Below are 6910 nucleotides of genomic sequence, written 5' to 3' on the forward strand. Positions count from 1 at the left end.
TAATGGACATGCAAATGTAAATTAACAGCATTAAGTGATAATACACTGTCCTCAGGACAGTAGTATGAGGCCAGCCCTGAAAATATTCACCACCCAGTGCCTTTGGGCTGCAAGTGTTAGAGAACCAACTGAAACTGGCTTAAATTAAAGGATGATTTTATTTGGTCCATGGAATGGAATAGGCTTCAGGCACAGCTGGATCCAGGAGCTACAATGATGACATCGGGCATGTGTTTCCTCATCCCTTACTGCTCTTTTCCTCTGAGATGGTTTCTTTTCAAGCACTTGCGACCCTTATAAAATGATCTTAAGTAGCTGTTCATCCACCAGCTTCACAATCCCAACAATCTGACAAGACCCCTGACCCTGATTCTCATCAGTTTGTTCCCAAAATTCAGTCACATATACTCTGTGGGCTCTTGGGTTCTGACCAGGCCTGGCTCAGCTGTGGAGCCCGGACACGGGGAGAGGAGTGGATGGGATGTCAACATCCTGCTCTTTGGCCCACCATCGTCTTAGGAAGATGATGTGTTGGTACATTTCAGACCAAGGTATATATGCAAGTGAAAGTATATGACCCCAAGAGGCCTATTTATTTGCCTATAACCAGGGACCCTGCTCATGAACATGTCACATGAGGTCCTATATGATTTTGTGTGCTGGTCATGAACAGCTGGATAAGTTCCCCAAACCCTGCTGCCAACCCTGCTGCCAACCCCAAGAATGCTGTTTAGAGTAACGCTTCCTTTGGAGAATTCTCAGGTATGGGACAGAGAAGGAAGGTAAGAGTGACCTTCCATCCCCAAGGAACACCAGGGATGGAGACACAGGAGTCAGGATCCCTTCTCCTTCTCATGAAGCCAGACACCCCCATAGTCTCTGGAGATCAACCTTCCAGAAGGAAATGAAAACACGAAGACTGCTAGATAGAAGTACACAACCAATTTTTTTTAATAAAATCATTACAAATATGTACAAAGCATCTCCAAGGTATGAAATTCCTCTTACAAAAGGTGAATGAACCAACAACTTCAGAAAACAGAACGGAATTTACCCAAGCTTATTGCCTCTCCGGCTGGGTGAGGAGCCTCGCTGAGGTTGCAAGGACACCCCACCATCCAACCACACACGCACGCTCCTAGACGCTTATAGTGCAAAAAACCTTGGGGAGCAAATTGGGGATTTGAAGGGCAGGAGGGGACAAGGAGGAAGTCAGAGCCTCCTGGGCCCTCAGAGATAAATGGGCCGGTTCTGTTTGCAAATGATGCGCCACCCAAGAACCTTACAGACAAAAAGGGCAGGGAATGAGTATATAAAATCCCAGAGGAAACCACCCAGCCTGCCCGGAATGTCCCCAAATGGGACAAACTACACGGGATCTGTGTCAGACTTCCTGCTGGGCCACATGCCTACTGTTCCCTTTGAAGTAGCAATTCCACAGAACCACCCCATACTGGGATCCTGGGCACCAAAGCACTGTGCTGTCAGCTCATAGACTTGGGGGTGCCACAGACTGGAGTCTAAGTTCAAATCCAAGTCAAATGGTGTTTGGTCTTAGGCCAAAGTGTTAGGTCTCTCTGGACCTCAGTCTCCTGAACTGTACAATGGATGTCCTCATCTAGAGGGCGCAGTAACAGATGGGAATTCACGTGGACAGCGGGCACAGTGCTCAGGAATGGGGAGTCCTATGAGGTGCTGAACGCAGGGTTTTTATAGTCATGGAAAGCAGCAAATGGCAGGTTTTCCCATGCTGGAAATGGGACAAAATCATAGGCTCTTTAACAGTCTTTAGCGGGGAACGTGACTTTCCATAAACACAACATGACAGCCTGCCAGCAAGGCGTGGGGTCACCATGGCGACCACAGAAATCTTAAAAAAATGAAAAATTGTGAACCAGGCTAGAAAGCACCCTGGTTCCAAGCAGCACTGCAAGTCCACAATCACCGAGCCTCTTCCGAGAACAAGGCTACAAGCCTGGGACCCTGTAGACGCTCAATCAATGTTGAATGAGTCCACAGAATTTTTAAGAATAAAATATCAATTTAAAATGCCTCCGACATCCATTTCCAGCCTCCATCAGCTCCCATAGGACCTAGCTGGGGGTCTGGCCTGCAACTCTAACTACCTCCCACCCCAGGCAGATGGGAGCATCCAGAGAGGAATTGGTAGGAACATAAACGGTCAAAACTTGAGCAAAAGTCACCGCAGCTTCTAATACGAAGTGGTGCCTCAGAAAGTTCACAGTGGCGAGCCAGTGACCCCAAAAGATACTTGTGTACGGTTATCAGGGGAGTCCCCTAATTTTCCCAGCAAGGGGCAGTGATACGTTATAGCTGTCTGAAACAGGACGATCAAAATGAGAGCAACTACAGAAATTGTGAAACAAGCCACAGCGCCATTGTTCTGTGACGGGATTGTTCAATCACTAATGTTTCATTAAATCAGAAGAGGCGGAATTGATACAACTACCTGAAGAACTGGAAGTCACCAGCGTCCCAATAAAGGGGTGAGAGCAGGAACTGGGCCCCCAGAGACTCAGGACCATGGACAGCAGCCAGTGCGGCCAGCAGGCTCCCCCAGGGGACAAGTTTAGAGTACCTGGGTGCTGCAGATTACTGCTCTCAGAACTAATAGGTTGGAGGTTCAACTCCATCCAGAGGCAGCTTGGAAGAAAGACCTGCTGACCTGCTTCCTGTAAAAACCCTGAGGACCACACACACTCTGACTTGCATGGTCTGATCAGCTCCACAGCAACTGGTTAAAAGAGACGTTGCTATTCATACTACGCCAATGCCAAAGGGAATAAGCATTGGGAAACCACATTTGAAAAGGAGAAAGGTGATCTTGCTTCTGTTGGATTGGGGTGAGGGAAGAGGAGGTGCCCAGGAGGGAGTAGAGCTAATCTAGAATGTGGAAGCCCCAGGAGGTTCCAGACTCTGTGGCTCCCTCACCCCCACCTCTGCAAGCTAGCAGCTCCATTGGAATGAGGCGACCCTTCCCTTTGCCCCACATTTTATTTTATTATACAGTGAACTACCTATCCAGTGACCTCAGAGGCCTTTCTCTGCTTTGCAGCGTGCGCTCTCCCTCTCGCTTGCTCTCTTCCCCCTCTTGTCTGCTGAAACCCGGTATGAGGTCTTTTTTAAAATTTATTTCAAAGCCTGCCTCCCTCCCTCTCTCTTCACAGACGCTCTACAGTGAAGCTAATCAAAATCAATGACTCCTTGGCAGCTGGAGAGAAAGGGGGAGAGAGAGGGAGGGTGGTACCAGCACTTAGCACACGGTGGAAATAGAAAAACAAAAAACCCACCCCACAATCTCATGCAATCCAAGTAAAGCAACAAGAGTGAGGCAGTGGAGACAATGATATACACACACATATATATATACACACAAACACATATGTATATATATATATCTCATGCTTTAATTTCCTAATACAAACATCCATCAAGAAGTCAAATCTCATATAAAAACAAGCATTAAAAACAACCCCTTGTCAAAAAATCGGGGTAGTCAAGAAGTGCACTCAAATTCATGAAGTGCGAGAAAAGGCAAAGATGGAGTAAGTACATGGTTTCTAATAATACATGAGGATTATGTACAAGGAACTTGGCTGTAAAGCTTCAACAGGAGGTCACAAGAGCCCAGTTCTCAGCAACTGACTTCACTGAAAACAAAATTGCCCGAGACGCCAACCCCAGCTTTCAGAGTTTGGCTCCTTGAGGGGGGGAAATGTGAGTAAGCAAGTCAGGTCCCCAAAAGAATTTCTCTGAGCTTTCTCCTTTCCCCTGTGTCTAAGTGGCCAAGCATGTCCCCACTGTGCTCTTGCAGGTCCAAGGCTTCTCAAAACAGAGAGCTGTGATCAAACCTAAGGGGAAGTGATGCAGCTGCCTCGTCAGAAAATGAGGTGAGCTGGAAAGATCGAGTCTCTTTAAACAGAAGCCTTGGTACGAGCAGAGACTGTATTTCATACCTGCCTACTTAATTTGCTTTCTCCAAGCCCGTGCCTTGGTGAGGACATCACCAGCTGCTCACGCAACCCCTGCCTGTATGCCAGCAGGCACACATCAGCTCGGGGGAGGCTTTGAGCCAGGCTGAGAAACCCAATTCTCCAAGCTTCTCTTTTGGCTGCTGAATTCAAAGCTGTCGGGGCGGGGGGGCTTATTCTCTTGCTTCAAGCAAGAGAAGTTCTGGGGTGCATTGGTTTTTTTTTTCTTTCAAAGGTTAAAACATAAGGCATAGATTAAGAAAAAATAAAGAAGGGTAACCAAGCCCAAGCTCCCAGCTTGCAGTAGCCTGGAGAAGTGGTGTTTTCTACTAGATACTGGACGCAGTCATTTGCCACAAAGGCTGTGGGTCGTTTAGCCCACTGCACCTAGGCTCGTGGGGGCTTCTTAAAACCACACGGCTCTGCCAACAAGCCCACCCTTTCCACACATACGAGGTGGTAACTGCCAAGCCAGCCTTGTAGCACGGCTCTGTCAGTCTGATGATACCTCATCGCGTCAGCTTTGCAAATGGAAGAGCCTGACACCCTGTACAGAAAAATAATACCTGTTTTTGTTGTGTGTGTTTAAAAATAAAAGTAAAAAAAAGAATTATTGCTCCCTGAAGAGTCTTTGCAGCCAAGTCTCAGTCCAGCACACATTTTTTTTTCTTTTAGCCCTTCTAGAAACTTCTGAAAATAGTAGCATATCCTGGGAAAAAAAGCAGACCGATCCGTCAGTCAGTGAGATGCTGGTGCATTTCATTTGAATGACCTGCTCCCTCCCCCAACACCCCTTGCTTATAAATCACCCTTGAGCAGAACATTCCTGGCTCTTTAATCAATCCATAAAAACCTAAGCCCTGAAATTCCCCTGGGCAGCGAGGGAGGCAGGGGCTGAATTCCCAGGGTGCTTTTGCAACCTAGGGGGTCAGCTTCCATATCACTGGATACCACGCAGCCTTCTCCTCTTCCTCTCAGACCCCAAGGTTTGCTCCAAAACACTTCTGGCTATCCGTCCCCAGGTAAAGAGAAGAGCCTCAAGTGGAAATTTGAGACTCATCTCTTTAAAAATAATGGTAATAATAATCCTAAAGAGCAAAATAGAAATCTCTCGTATCCCCCTGGTCTTACAGGTGATCAGAAAAATACCATGACAGCACCAGCAAAGACAATCGTAGCACCAGCAAAATTGAAGTGAAGCACCAGTGACGCCCAGCTGCAAAGCAATCCCATTTCTCTTGCTCTGCCAGTGGGACCCATCTATCTAAATACATATACAGAGAGAGAGAAGGACTTCGCATGATTTTTTGAGATGATATCTTGTCCTGCCCTTCTCAAAACTGACCCCACGTCCACCTCAACTTCTCTTCTAGCTTGCCTTTTGCAATTTCTCCCTACACTCCCCAGGCCAATGATTGATTCTGAGGCTAATTCCCACTAGTCTTTGCAAATTCTCTAGGCAGGCATGTCTCTTCAGCTGCCCCAGGCATGAAAGAGAATCAAAGTTCACATGGCAAGGTGCAGAAAAGGGAGGGGGCCACGTCCTCAACAAGGCATGCACTGATTAGTAATATTCATATTTTCTTTTTCAATATATAGAGCTGTATGTAAATAGCATCAGGGTGTCTGTTTCTGCAGCTGGCTCTGCTCTGAAGGGCTTCCCCCAGTCCCGGTCCGCATTGCTACTATTGCTCCAGGCGCTGTCTTTATTCTCCACTTCCTTCCCGAAGTGCCATCCGTGGCGTCTCAAGCTCTGGGCTCCCCCCTCAGGAAAACGGGAACCAGCTTTCTCCAAGGACACAGGGTTTTCACCAACCTGCCGGGAGAAAAGAGTGGAATTGCGGTCAGAAGGCACGTGCAGGCAGCTGCTAGGGGTGACGTCATGCAGAGGGCTCAGCACAGCCAGCTTCCTTGAGTCCTGGATCGGGGACAAAGGAGATGGGGTATAGCGTGAGATACCGAGCTCTCGTTGTGGAGGAAAGAATCCCAAGATCTAGTCTCGGGCTTCTCCACAAAAGCTCTGTCTGTGGAGTGACCTTACACAATACACATCTGCACGCACACACTCACTCCCTGTTCCATTCTCAGCCCTTGACATAAGCATCTTGGGTGGCTGAAAATGAGAATCTAGCTGTGCTACCCTTTTACTTCAAATAAGAAATGAGACCTTTTCATCTCTTCATCGCATCGATCCACTTCCATGGCAGAAAGATTAAGGGTTTAAAATCATCTGCTCTCATTCATTCATTCATCCCATGCATGCCACCCCAGACTCATCCCCAAGCACTATCCCAGATGCTGGAGATCCAGCGACCTTGCCCTTGAGCGCTACAGAGTGGAGATGGGAAGAAGCTGATCATAATAGTCTGGTGCGATGAGCATGAAATCTGGGGTGGGGTCATGAGAGAAAGGAGGAATCCTTGGAGAAAGAGGTGGGCCCCCGAGTGTAGAAGGGTGCCAGGGATTAACCAGGATGAAAAGCTAGGGCACCCTGGGCACAGGCAGAAGAAACAGCATCTCAAGATACATGAAAACAGATGTCCACACAAAACCTTATAACCGGGTGTTCACAGAAGCGTTGTAAGAAGATGCAACTCGATGGTCCCGAAAAACTCTGTTGAGTCCACACATGGAATATCGTGTGGCCATAAAAAAAGAATGAGGTTTGGGAGCTCTAGTGGCCTCATAGCAAGAAACTGTGCTGCAATCCTTAAAGCACATGGTTCGAATCCACCAGATGCTCCGCTGGAGAAGGAGGGGCCATCTCCTCCTGTGCCAGTCGGATCCGATTCGATGATACACAACAACAATAACAACTAAAAAAAAATGAGATTCCCTGCACACCATAGCATGGATGCAAGTTGAAGACGCAGGCCGAGGGAAAGAGGTCAGCCATGATTCCCTTGGTGTGAAATGTC

The sequence above is a fragment of the Elephantulus edwardii genome, unplaced genomic scaffold (genome assembly GCF_000299155.1).
Source record: "Elephantulus edwardii isolate Elephantulus edwardi_28Jun2011 unplaced genomic scaffold, EleEdw1.0 scaffold00089, whole genome shotgun sequence".
Taxonomy (NCBI): Eukaryota; Metazoa; Chordata; class Mammalia; order Macroscelidea; family Macroscelididae; genus Elephantulus; species Elephantulus edwardii.